Consider the following 13,930-nt stretch of genomic DNA (forward strand, 5'->3'; position numbering starts at 1 on the left):
TCCTTTGGTTAGAGTTCCAACTTGTTCAGTATTTCTAAAAATGCACTTTTTATGTGAAGTGATGATAGAAACACAAGCAGTGGTCTACTGAGGACAGATGTTGCACATGGAGTCTTTCCTCACTCTAATCTTGACATTCTGACTAGCATACATGCAGCACATACCAAAGGAGGCCTACAAGCTCGACTGAACCTTTTACACACAGAATGATCCTGGCAGCTCTGTTACGGTGTGGAAAGCAGTTTCCTGCTATGATTTAGATCCACTCAGCCTCTTAGAGGGTAAAGTAGATGGCAATAAATTCAAAGCCAGTAATCACATTCCTCCTCTGCTGGACAATGCCTACGAGCAGAAGCAACAATTCATTGGTGAATGTTTTCATGAACAGTAAAGTCTATGTCAGCCACACTCCGTCCCATTCATCAAATCCTATTGCACTTGATAAGTTCCTTTGCTACCCAACCACCACTGACAGAAATGCTGGAATTTCTTCAGACATTGCTGTTCCACCACAGTTCCAGGGAGCTGAAGAGTTTAGGACAAGGTGGAAAAACATATTTCTCTCTACTATGTCAGGCATTGCTATTCAGTACATTCACCATGCACAGTCTTGTTGATGGTAAAGGGGCAAGTCATGCATTTCACGATTTTGTGGGATGACAACCTTTGAATGTAACTGATAAAAATGAATCACTTTCTCCCATATTCCATCACACACACCGTAGTTTAGTCTTTTCTCTCCAATAGACTTATGACTCCGCTGGTTTTACTCATTTTTTCAACATCAACGACATGTCATGTCACATACTGTTCAAAAGCATCTTCCAAAGAAGTTCCATCATATCACCTGACACATATTGTGCTCCCACCCCTTTAGAAAAATAAGGTCCCCCAGTAATTCCAGCATTCCCTGTTCTGTTCCACATCTAATAGGCTTAGAAAATAAATAAAGGATTTGAATAAATCACCTTTAGCATTTAGCCCACTGTTCTGTCCTCCACTAATTCCCCATAAACCCCCTTAATGGCTGAAAAATTTACCCTCTTCAATGTCAAAAATGGCTTCAATATTTATGCCAGGCCTTTTTAAAAAGGTAAAGGTCAACATTTTCAGGTACTTTGCTCCCATAAAAATACTTTATATTAAAAGTCAGCATTGGACCTTTCTTGGAGACATTTTACATGCTGCAACTCAGTTCATCTAGTTACACTGACTGTAAAAAGAAAAAAAAACATAGGGAAAAATAAAGTATGAAAGACAATCAGCGACTTATTTCAGTGACAAGTTATTTCAGGATAGTTGGCAAAAGTGAAAGATGATGTTTGGTACCAGCCAATACGCTCTTCTGTATAGAATTGGGCATATGAAGGCATATGTCCATTTAGTTTAATGTTTCAGATTTAGACAATAAATAATTGTGATTTGTGCACAAATGGAACTGTCTTAAAAAGTCATTTATGTCCCTTATTGAAAAGGAATTAGCTCTATGTTTGCACATGAATTAAAATGTTTGTTTCCCGTAACAGGGGGCATTACTTAAAAAAATGTCTTTCCCTAAGTGCCTCTTTCCTTTGAAGGATTTGCTGTTTGTTCAGTATATTGTTGCTTTATGGTGCTTAGCTGCCAAATAGGCTACCAGGGCTATGTTATAAAATCAGTGAAAATCCAGCGTCAAATTCCGATTATTAACATATCAGACCCCGGCAAACTGTTCTGGAGAGAGCTTCTGAATGCAAGAAAGTCCTACCGTATCTAAAATGGTATCAGTCGTACTAGACCGCAAGCATGTGTAATGTAAAGCACCCTGTCGGACTGAACGGAAGTCGGAAATTAATATCTATTAACGCCGCATCAGTAATTGGGCGAGCGTGGCAACGTATACAGGGGATATTTGTTACAATTGTAGCTTGTATGTAGCCTAATGCACAAGAATGGGACCTGAACTTTCCTGTTTTTTTTGGGGGGGGGGGGTTGCGGAGTTCACAACCGTTTGACAGCGTAAGCTGAACGCTTTCCATATGGACGCAGGACGCCAAGCAACATCTCTGCTACCCGAGTGCTGCAGCGGTACACGTGTGTGTGCGTGCGTGTGTGTGTGCGTGCGTGCCATGTGGTGAGGTGGCTCCTCCCATCAGCAGACGCAGGGTGGCACCAGGCTAAGAGCAGTTCTCTGCTTTTTAAAAGCTTACATCACAGAAAGCTCACTTCACTGACTGTCGCCATCTGTAAACGATGGTTAACCTTAAAAGGTGTAACGTTGTGTAGTAAAGACAGTAATAATCTCCAACGTGGTTCCAACAAGCTTAACAACGTCTGTGACTGGGTTTAGCAAAATAACGTAGCATAGTTCAACTTGGAATTAAAGAGTTACGAAGTCCATGCCGTTGGAGCTGCCTCGCCACGTCCTCTGTTGAATACCGGATTATTGGCTGTTTTGTCAGTACTGTTTTATAAACCACGTGCACAAACATTGGTGTAAGTAGTTTTATTAACGTTTCCCCGTCTTGAAATGAGACCGTATGAACGGCACCATACGAACAACAGCAGAGCTAATCTTCATAGGGCTCGTCTAAGTCCTGGGATAGTATGTAGCAATGCATAATATACACAGCGCTATAGCTAAAAATAAATAACCTGGAATAGAAAAAACTTACAACTACCTAACAACTTAGCAACTACTCGATTTACAAAGGTAAGCACAATTTTTCGTCGATTTAAAGTGTAGGCATAAGCCTCCAATATTCTTATTAATTTCTTTAATTTTGATCGCTTTATGAGATTTGCATACTTAGTGGGGAGTTTCTTTGCCTCCACATATTTCTCCGTATACCTGTTAGTTTGTGTGTAAAGTATTCCATAAGCACACCAGACGCGCGTTAGTGTGGATGCAGAAACCACACCAGTTTGCCACCTTATTCTGATCTCTGCGTTTCGGTGCAGCCTACGATTGTTTAACAGCATCCAAAGTGTAATTGATACAGATGGTGTATAATATGCACACACATATGGACGTGCCAGCGGCGCTAAATAAGTGCAAGTCGATTTAGCATGATTTTAAAGGATGTATTCGTTTTAAAACATGTGGTTTGTCTCTTGTTGCATACTGTACTTATAGCAGAGGGATTTGGAATTACCTTGCATAGATCTGCGCTGGACCCGCACCATTTATAGCCCGACAATCACAAGCCAATCTGATTATGAGATTTAATTTAAAGTGCAACTGGACCAACATGCGTATGTCGTGCAGCTACATTCAGCTCCGTAACCCCAATAATAAATCGTTGACAATGGTTTAAAAATGTGATGTCGCCGCCTGCATGTTAGAAAAGCCAGTCCTGCCGCTGATCGCTGGTAACTCTGGACTCAGAGTCTGTACCGGAATACATAACGGCGAGAAGCAAACGAGCTTTCAATCAGGGCTTTGCCTTGAATTAATCACCTTCTGTTTAATGGATGTTTGAGGTTAGCGCTTGACGCAGTGAGGGGCTGCAGCTCTCTGTATTGTCGGGCCGACAGAAACCCTGGATTTTCCCACAGAAATTTCGCTGCCCTTCCTGAAAAATGCCTTGAGGTTCATAGCGACTCAGATCCCCCAGATCTGGATGCGGAGAGATCAAGGACCCGCAGGCTCCCCGCTTAATATCAGGTAAGCGCTTATATATTCTGAAACGTGTTAGCGGAGCCATGTCATCCTAAATATCGCCCGTGCCGCAGCAAATACAGATGTTTCCTCTTAAAATTAAGTCTGGCGAATCTGAATATTACATGACAATACATGACTTAAATCCGTCTGAATATACCGGTTTCTTGTATAGCCTTATTACTGTATTGCTTAAGGTTTGCATTACCCAATTATAGTTAACAAGAGATACTTAGTAACACTTACGGACATCCGTATTTCAGAGATCGCGAAATCGTGAATTTTAAGTTGAACGCACATTACGTTTCTTAGAAACTACATATAACTACAGCTGTCAGACTGCTATCATATAGGATAATCTGTAGAAATGTGGCTGAAGGACGTCCAAAGCGATTGTATCGTTGAAACCGGTAGTTATGTATATATCTGCTTTCAAGTGCTATCTCCTTGATAAAATGACCACCTAGTATCTGAATTTATCAGTTTCCAGAAAACTTAATTGCAGCGCTTATATCTATGCTGCACGCGTCTTACTGAGAAAAATGAGAGATTTCTAAATCAGTCTCTGTTACTAAAGATACGTGACGGAATCTAAAAGGCAAACGGCTTTACTCCTGTTCCAGGACCAGGGACAGCGCACCGCTGCGATTGCCGCTAGAGTTCGCTTTCAACCATGAAATTTTACTTTATTTCCACATTTGGAAGTTGTTCATATCGAGAGACTGTAGTTTTATGGAATTTCTCCAAACGCAACACGCAGTGTCCAGTCAGTTTATCTTTTTTTAATCACTACGTTTTTTAACAAGTGTGAAGGTGCAACAGAGCTTATGGTAATTCACGCATGCATATTCACACACATAGGCATGGATTCAGCAGACGATTGTTCAAAAAGTGCTGAAATGTATATGGAGTGAATTTTGCCTCTGTCTTCAGCCCTTTATTTCCTCACTGTGTGTTTTAATTTACCCGAGGATTGCTTAATAACAACAACACTAATAATAGTAATTACAACAATAATAACAATAATAACAACAACTCAATAATACCTATTATTATTATTATTATTATTATTAACCAACTACATGTATAATGCCACGTAACACTAACTGTCACGTCATGGAGTGGCACGTTGACCAGCAAAAGAAAATCATTTAAATGTTGGCAGCATCGTCTAGTTTACAGCGTTTGCACAACTTTTCTGCCATCAGGACCCACCACCTAAGACAAGCCGGAGAGGGACATGGGCGTCCGTGGGGTTTTGGTATTTTTCCAGAAAAGTTGAAAAGATATTCCCATTCTTTGGAGTCTGTTACTCTTCCTATAATGGAGAACTACTATGTGTTGATCTGTAAAGAAACATAAGACTATCTAAATCTGTGTAACTTCATCCAGCCTTCTTAGTAATAGGTAGGCGGGTGTTGAATCGAGTAAGACATCTAAAATATTTCATAACAGATACATTGACAAAGCTACAAAAGCCCAATGTATATATGGTACTTTGCACTTATGGTTTTGCTGAAATCTTATGCGCCTCGGAGCACAGCGTTGGCATCCTATAAGCCGAAATCAATGACATCCATATCCGATTCACATTTGGACCAAAGTATGAAAGGAAAACGGATGAATAAAAAGAAATGGTGAAAGAATGTAACACAAATGGCAAAGAGCAATGTTAAAGTTGGTGTTAATGGGGTACTGCCATTATGATGTTGTATTCTATTATTCTTATTGTTTGAGGGTCTTGAGCCTTCACCGGCTTTTAGGCGACCCGTCCATTATGTAATCAAATTCTTCCCTGTCATCTTCCAGTTGTCCCCAATGTGTGCTATGTCATGACCTAATCCATGCCATTAATTCTTAAGTGTCTTTTATTACTCATTTCACGCGTCGTTTGTGTGTTAATTTATCTTCCTGTTCTGCTTAGGTGGAAATTTATTTGACTTGTGTTACAGATGTTGCTATTCTGGCGTACACGCGCCGTGTATTTGCTGATAAAGTTCTTTTATAGCCTACGCGAAAAAGCGAGGAATCTGCAAAGCATGAGCTGAAAGGTTGATCGGTATCGCAGGGAAAAGCGACGCATGCGATTTCGGTTTCCGAGTACGGGACTTCGTGCAAGGAAAGAGGAGCCCCTTGGTTTCGGACCGCCCCCGCCCCGCTTGTAAAGCCTTACAAAACAAGCTGTCTGGCGCAACCCCGTCACGCCGCGCGGCCCGTATCTGCGAGGGAGGGCGTCCGCTGACACCGCAGGCACCCGCTGCTCTGCAGCTGCCGGTGATGAGCTCCCCGCCGCTGGAGCCCGCAGACGGAGCCTCATTTTTCCCTCCACAGCGGCTCTGGTGTATTTTTAGCCTGGTCTACTTTTGCTCTGTGCAAAAGGAATCGGTAGCAGACGGCACAGGACGTTCAGACAATGAAATTGAAAACTATTATTATTATTAATAATAATATTAATATTATTGTAACTGCAGGTTGAGCTGTTAAGAAACGCAAAGCCATGAAATAATCCATTTTAACGCAACCTGGCGTTCGTGATTCTTACAACCCAAATAAAAAACCCGCCGTCCATTATTCCCTGCAGTAGCACATTTAACCTCTTTCCAGTGTTACTCTGAAACTGTGAAGGCGGTACAATTATTCAGTCCTTGTGCTGAGACGAAGTTACAAAAAGCTTATAAAAACAAAGTAATACACCTATATACAGGCGTATACGCAAATAATAAATACAAGTAAAATTATTAATCAATTGTAGGCCTATAGTAATATCTATAATAGTGGTTTTGCTCTATCTGACATTTTTCCAGTTATTTGGTGAAGTTTAATATTTAGGTATGTTTGCCTTTTAATGCTATTCCATCGTTATGCATAATGTTGTAACATTTATAACACTTAATACCAAAAAGCCTACTGCTATCAATATTGCATGTCTACTGTAATTAGCTGTGATTTTAGATATAAAATTTTAAGAACAGGAAACGCAAAATGAAAGCAAAAACCATATAAAATCAATGTGATACGTTTTGTAACTGAATGTTTGTGGCGTATTTACATTGAAAGTGACGGTGCAGGAATCAACCTGGAAATTCAAGAAAAAGATACGTATAGGCTACATATCAGTGCCACACTAGAGTACTGTAAGCGGGTTTTGAGAGAGATGTTGCAAGTTTTAATGGTTATCCTCGATTTATCCAGTTTGCCTAGTTACTATACTGCAGGGTATTTCCCAAATAGTACCCTACTTATTTCAAATCAGCGGCAACACAGAGGTTATTGATTCTGATAACACTGTTCAAAATATTCCGTTTTTTGGCTTTTTGCTATAAATACAGTCACTATAGCTGAATAAAATAGGTGTAGCCTACAGTGTGTCATCTTAGAATTAGTTAATGTCGTCATGCCGTAGTATTTGGTATGTTTTTGACATTATGATGTGATTCCGTATTTCTGTGCTTTCTATAGCTTTAACTTTACATATATGTCGCCTTAATTTTATGTTTACAAACACTCCGTCTACTGCCCCACTGTGAGAAAGTAATAAAAACAAATAATAATACACCCAAAGTTCGATTAGAATGCGCTTTATCGCCGATGGCTCCCTTTCACATGGGCTGTCTGAGCTGTATCCTGCAGCGCACGTTGTTTATACGCTGTTCAGTACAGTGCACGTGGAAAACGGAGTATTTTCCCCAATTTTCCCGGCGCTGTCCGTTTAATAAATTTACACAGGTAAAGAAAACCAATGTAGAAGGAACAAATTTACGCCAATCCGACCAGTGAGACTCCTAAACTGTACGCAAAGGGACTGGGCGTGCTTTTCCAGTCAAATACTGTCTAAAGAGGGTTAGGAATAAGGGATTCGTGCTATTTGCGGATTGCTGAGATTTAGGTTTGTGCCCGCGGTCTAGCAAACCGTGCAATAGGTGCCGCTGCAAACATGTGGATTTGTGTCCAGAGACTTAATCCAACCCACTCCTCGCAGCACGATTTCAAATTCGTCGTGATTTTATTTCAGTAAATGGAAAGGAAGAATCCGTAAATACAAGCACAGTGTACTGCATTTGGACGGACGGAGAAGACTGTGGACTAATATTTAAATGAATTACCGATCTTAACCGAAACATGCCAGAGTTACACCAGAACCAACAAGCCAGTTTTCCGAATGAAGTAAGTAATTTATTACAATATTAACCACTGTAGCCGCAGGATCAGAAACAGAAACATTGTTCCCGCGGTTGCTGGAAAAGGAAATTCTAAAAAGGGAATTCCCTCTTTAAGGGTAATAAATATCCGAATACTGAATTTCCGTACTTGTTAATTCCTTACACGATAGGTGGAAATGTTTGTGAAAGTACAGTAGATTTATTGTGCATAAGCGGAGTGGGATGGGTAATGTGACTTTACGTGCTTAACTCCTGACCCATCGGGTGAAATTGCAATGCCTCCATTATGTTAAGCATTCCGTTATGAAATAATGGTGTTTCACTTCTCCGCTGCCGCTCCTGCTCTCTGCCATCCATTTTTTCACATTCTAACAGGTGGATTCAGTGTGAATAATCAGACAGCCACGCAGAAATTATCAATAGGGATTTGACATCAGCATGAAACTCTTGCGTTAAATATTATATATAACAACATTAATTTTTCCAATTTTCGACTGGCTGTCACTCTTGATATGAGATTATTTTATAATTTGCCGATGTTTTTGATGTCACAGAACATATTTTGGTTTGTTCCTAATACTATAACTATTAGCCATGTAGTATATCAACATGGCAGTTCACTGATTGTTATCAAGTATAACAGAATACAGAATCACTCAGGCAAACGTGGGCTAGATGAGTCAGTTGGGGTTATTACCCTTCATCTCAGCAACACATCCTGCATTCCACATACCGTGGGCAATTCACTCCAGGTTAATGTACTTCCAGTTAATGTATACACTCAGCCATTTTCCTTGAATAGGTGTTAAAACTTCATTATTAATTCATTCTTTTCAAGATGTTGAAGGACCATTTCATATACAGGTTTTATGCATGCTGCACCATGTCAAATCCCAAAGAGAATTTATGAGTGACTTGTGTAGGGATGTTGTATATATATTATGCATATGCTAAGAAGTTGAGTTTTAATCTCTTGAGGTTTGATCAGGTCAAGCTACTGACTACAAGTGGCTTGTAAATGAAAAATGTTGCCTGTGGAAGATGATAGAAATAGTTCACAGATTCTGCATTTATTACAGTTGGGCTTGAAGTTCTGAACAATAGTTATCCTCATGGTGAAGGACCACAATTAGACTCTCTTTTGGTCAGACCCAGCTCCAGGGCTTGGGATTTGAATCCCATCTCTGTTGATAATGGCCTGATATCCCATGTAGGATGTAACCCAGCCTTGTGCTGCCTGGGATACCCCCCACCTGTCCATGCACTACATTGCACTACAAACCCCAATGTCCTAGCCACAGTTATGACACGCACATGGTCCACTTGCCGAGTTATGTGAACTCACATTCATCCGTAAGTCTGTTCGAGAGAGCCTGTTTTTTTTTTTTTATGTGTTTGGGTGAAAGAAAGTAACAGAAACTCACAAGCCCACAGAGAGCTGGGCCGCCAGTTCAAACCCACAACCCCACTGGAACGGCACTGCAGTGCCATTGTGTTAATCATCATGCCACTGGAACCTGAAACTTTATATTCAGCGTGGTGCCTCTGGTCTTAGCACAAAAGCCTATTGTGCAGTGAAAGCCTAATTAATGGACTCCTCCTTTTGGAAGGTCAACTTGGCCACTTTGTGTATGAGCTGCTGTAGGTCATTACCTGCTCTCTTTCGTGCAGCGCATCTCCTTCAGTTGCATGTTCATGCTAGACTGATATCTTGGGTAAGCCGGCCATTTCAGGCTCTGCAGCTACTGCAGTTATTCAGCGACATTTCTGTAAAGCACCAGCAAGTCAAGTGGAATAAACTCAAATAAATGATGCAATTAACGGCATGACTTTAGCATGTACTTACTCACCGAGGAGAATTATTGCCGACTCTGTGTTCCTCACTACAGCACGAATCAATGATGATTAATGTCTGCATGAGGATAGTTTTCTATGGCTCAAGCTACTATTTTCATTCATAATTTACGTGGTCTCTGGGTTGTTATTAATTTAAGGGTTAATGTTACATTGATGTATTGTTCCAAGCAGTCAGAACATGTATAATTCATATAATACATGCATTGATATTGTTCTTTTAATGCTGATGGATGCTAGCCCAGAACATATACCCAGACATTATAAAAGAAAATCTTTTGTTTAATCAGTGTGGTACAAGAAAAGGCTCAATTCAGCTCATGGGATATGTTTGTGTCCCTGCCATTGTTCTTAAGGAAACTGAAACTCATTATTATTGTAGATAATTAGAATTAGAATCAGAATCAGAATTACCTCACGACCCTGTCCAGGAAAAATGGTTAGTGGATGGATGTTACCTCAGAATTATAATTTGAGGTTTGTTGGCTTTTGTTCAGTTCGGGCCCTTATTCAAAGACGGTGTTACTTTCCTGGGAATGATAAGCTTCAGGAAGAAAGGCACAAAGTGCTTTGGCCTCATAACTGTCGGTCATCTCCTCACCCTCTCCTTATTGTCACTCAGCTTCGGTAGAGTCTGTTCAGGAATGATGGAGATGAAAAGTAAACTGACATTTGAGTACTTCGCTCTTTGCTTTGCAGGAAGATGCACGTCTGACTGACACTGACGCTGTCAGTGCTTCCGTGTGAATCTGCAACGGCTAATTTGAGGGCAGAATGCTTGTGGAATCACCAATATGTTAAGGGATTCTGGCTTTAATAGGGTCTTGGCAACAAGATATGAACCACCCATATCGTCTGGACAAACTTGATGCACATGGTTAAAGGCAACTGTAGCATTTTTGTATTGATTGTAAATATCAGCTGTTTTAAATTTATGTTTAAAGGGAAATAAGTTTTAATAAAGCCAGCTACAGAATAGCACCACTTCATCTGTTTTTGAAATTGTATTTTGAACTCTTTTTTCATTTCTGGTGAAGCACATTTTGCTGAATGTAAACCTTTGGTGCTAAAATATGTTACTTTGCAGTTAGGTTTTACTGCTTATAACATCACTGGGGATATTATGATGTATTGTAATCATTCCTAGTTATGTTTTTAATGTAATCAGAACATGAGCTCAGTATTGTATTTCCAGATTTATATCAGATGCACTTAGTAGAGTGGGATATCATTTGTCTGAGGGGACCGTATTGCCTGAAAGAGGTCTTAAGAGATGCAAAAGCAAGAACAATCTGGCTGCCTTTTTTCTTGAATGTCAGGGTACTTTGAAAGCGTAAGACCCTGATCTGCTCACACGTGCGAATTCACATCCAGATGCTCCCGGCTTCCTCTGTAGAGCTGCTTTGAGCTTTGTTCGATTGTTTCCTGTTCTTGCTGCCCCCAAGGAGGAAGTTGCATCACAGAGATAAGGCGGGAGCCCCGGCAGGTCTCCACATCCAACATTACGCATCTCTTGTGAGAGTAAGGTACTCCTCTTAAGTGCTTCTCACAATGGGGATTTCTAGAATGTTCTCTCCTGGCTGGCTGTGTGTTTGAAATGTTGCAGGCTGGGTTACTGTATTTGTGTTTTGAACATTTTGAAGACAGAACAGGACAGCTTTTGCAGTTTACCCATTGACCTATACAATATCATTAGACTTTTTTTGTTAATATAGTATTATACACTCACCTAAAGGATTATTAGGAACACCATACTAATACGGTGTTTGACCCCCTTTCGCCTTCAGAACTGCCTTAATTCTACGTGGCATTGATTCAACAAGGTGCTGAAAGCATTCTTTAGAAATGTTGGCCCATATTGATAGGATAGCATCATGCAGTTGATGGAGATTTGTGGGATGCACATCCAGGGCACGAAGCTCCCGTTCCACCACATCCCAAAGATGCTCTATTGGGTTGAGATCTGGTGACTGTGGGGGCCATTTTAGTACAGTGAACTCATTGTCATGTTCAAGAAACCAATTTGAAATGATTCGAGCTTTGTGACATGGTGCATTATCCTGCTGGAAGTAGCCATCAGAGGATGGGTAGATGGTGGTCATAAAGGGATGGACATGATCAGAAACAATGCTCAGGTAGGCCGTGGCATTTAAACAATGCCCAATTGGCACTAAGGGGCCTAAAGTGTGCCAAGAAAACATCCCCCACACCATTACACCACCACCACCAGCCTGCACAGTGGTAACAAGGCATGATGGATCCATGTTCTCATTCTGTTTACGCCAAATTCTGACTCTACCATTTGAATGTCTCAACAGAAATCCAGACTCATCAGACCAGGCAACATTTTTCCAGTCTTCAACTGTCCAATTTTGGTGAGCTCGTGCAAATTGTAGCCTCTTTTTCCTATTTGTAGTGGAGATGAGTGGTACCCGATGGGGTCTTCTGCTGTTGTAGCCCATCCGCCTCAAGGTTGTGCGTGTTGTGGCTTCACAAATGCTTTGCTGCATACCTCGGTTGTAACGAGTAGTTATTTCAGTCAAAGTTGCTCTTCTATCAGCTTGAATCAGTCGGCCCATTCTCCTCTGACCTCTAGCATCAACAAGGCATTTTCGCCCACAGGACTGCCGCATGCTGGATGTTTTTCCCTTTGCACACCATTCTTTGTAAACCCTAGAAATGGTTGTGCGTGAAAATCCCAGTAACTGAGCAGACTGTGAAATACTCAGACCGGCCCGTCTGGCACCAACAACCATGCCACGCTCAAAATTGCTTAAATCACCTTTCTTTCCCATTCTGACATTCAGTTTGGAGTTCAGGAGATTGTCTTGACCAGGACCACACCCCTAAATGCATTGAAGCAACTGCCATGTGATTGGTTGATTAGATAATTGCATTAATGAGAAATTGAACAGGTGTTCCTAATAATCCTTTAGGTGAGTGTATACCTCATACCCTAAGCCAGGGGTGTCAAACTCCAGTCCTGGGGGGCCAGAACTCTACACATTTTTGGGTTTCCCCTCATTTAACACACCTGATTAAACTCCTTGTGCTAATTATCACACATCTCTTGAGCAGAATCATTTGTGTTGGAACAGAGAAAGAACTAAGCTACACAGGGCTCTGCCCCCCCCCTGCTCTTAGGTATCTTATTCCTTCCATCCATCCATCCATTATCTCCTGCTTATCCGAGGTTGGGTTGCGGGGGCAGCAGTCTCAGCAGGGAAACCCAGACTTCCTTCTCCCCGGCCACTTCATCCAGCTATTCTGGGGGAATCCTGAGGTGTTCCCAGGTCAGCCGAGAGACGTAGTCCCTCCAGCGTGTCCTGGGTCTTCCCCGGGGCCTCCCCCCAGTGGGACATGCCCGGAACACCTCACCAGGGAGGCGTCCAGGTGGCATCCTAAGCAGATGCCTGAGCCACCTCATCTGGCTCCTCTCAATGCGGAGGAGCAGCGGCTCTCCTCACAGTCCCTCCCGAATGACCGAGCTCCTTACCCTATCTCTAAGGGAGAGCCAGCCACCCTGCGGAGGTAACTCATTTTGGCCGCTTGCACTCGCGATCTCGTTCTTTCGGTCACTACCCACAGCTCGTGACCATAGGTGAGGGTAGGAACGTAGATCGACTGGTAAATCGAGAGCTTTGCCTTTTGGCTCAGCTCCTTCTTCTCCATGACAGACCGATGCAGCGCCCGCATCACTGCGAATGCTGCATCGATCCGCCTGTTGATCTCCCGTTCCATCGTTCCCCCACTCTTGAACAAGACCCTGAAATACTTAAACTCCTCCACTTGGGGGAGGACCCCATCCCCGACCTGGAGATAGCATTCTACCCTTTTCCAGCTGAGAATCATGGTCTCGGATTTGGAGGTGCTGATTCTCATCCCAGCCGCTTCACACTCGGCTGCGAACTGTCCCAGCGAGAGCTGAAGGTCACGGTCCGATGAGGCCAACAGAACCACATCATCTGCAAAAAGCAGAGACCTAATCCTGAGGTCACCAAACCAGACACCCTCAACGCCCTGGCTGCGCCTAGAAATTCTGTCCATAAAAACTATGAACAGAATTGGTGACAAACGGCAGCCCTCACCGGAAACAAGTCCGACTTATTGCCGCCCATGCGGACCAGACTCTGGCACCGGTCATACAGGGACCGAACAGCCCTTAAAAGGAAGCCGGGCACCCCATACTCCCGGAGCACCCCCCACAGGACTCCCCGAGGGACACAGTCGAATGCCTTCTCCAAGTCCACAAAGCACATGTAGACTGGTTGGGCAA

At 42.2% G+C, this 13,930-nt stretch overlaps 1 protein-coding gene across 7 annotated transcripts in view; it reads left to right on the forward strand.

Moving 5' to 3' along the window:
- The first annotated feature begins 2,205 nt into the window (after positions 1-2,205).
- The window catches only part of LOC111853264 (protein ELFN1-like), a 137,454-nt gene continuing 125,729 nt past the window's right edge, over positions 2,206-13,930 (forward strand). For 4 of the 7 annotated variants that reach the window (XR_011984779.1, XM_023829976.2, XM_072705076.1 and 1 more), the window contains exons 1-2: positions 2,206-2,692; positions 3,538-3,646. The gene's annotated coding sequence lies outside the window, so the exon portion shown is untranslated. Of the gene's footprint in view, positions 2,693-3,537; positions 3,647-7,482; positions 7,805-13,930 lie in introns of those variants that run through there. The other 3 variants (XM_023829978.2, XM_023829979.2, XM_023829977.2) reach the window with 2 other exon arrangements.

The sequence above is a fragment of the Paramormyrops kingsleyae genome, chromosome 22 (genome assembly GCF_048594095.1).
Source record: "Paramormyrops kingsleyae isolate MSU_618 chromosome 22, PKINGS_0.4, whole genome shotgun sequence".
Classification (NCBI taxonomy): Eukaryota; Metazoa; Chordata; class Actinopteri; order Osteoglossiformes; family Mormyridae; genus Paramormyrops; species Paramormyrops kingsleyae.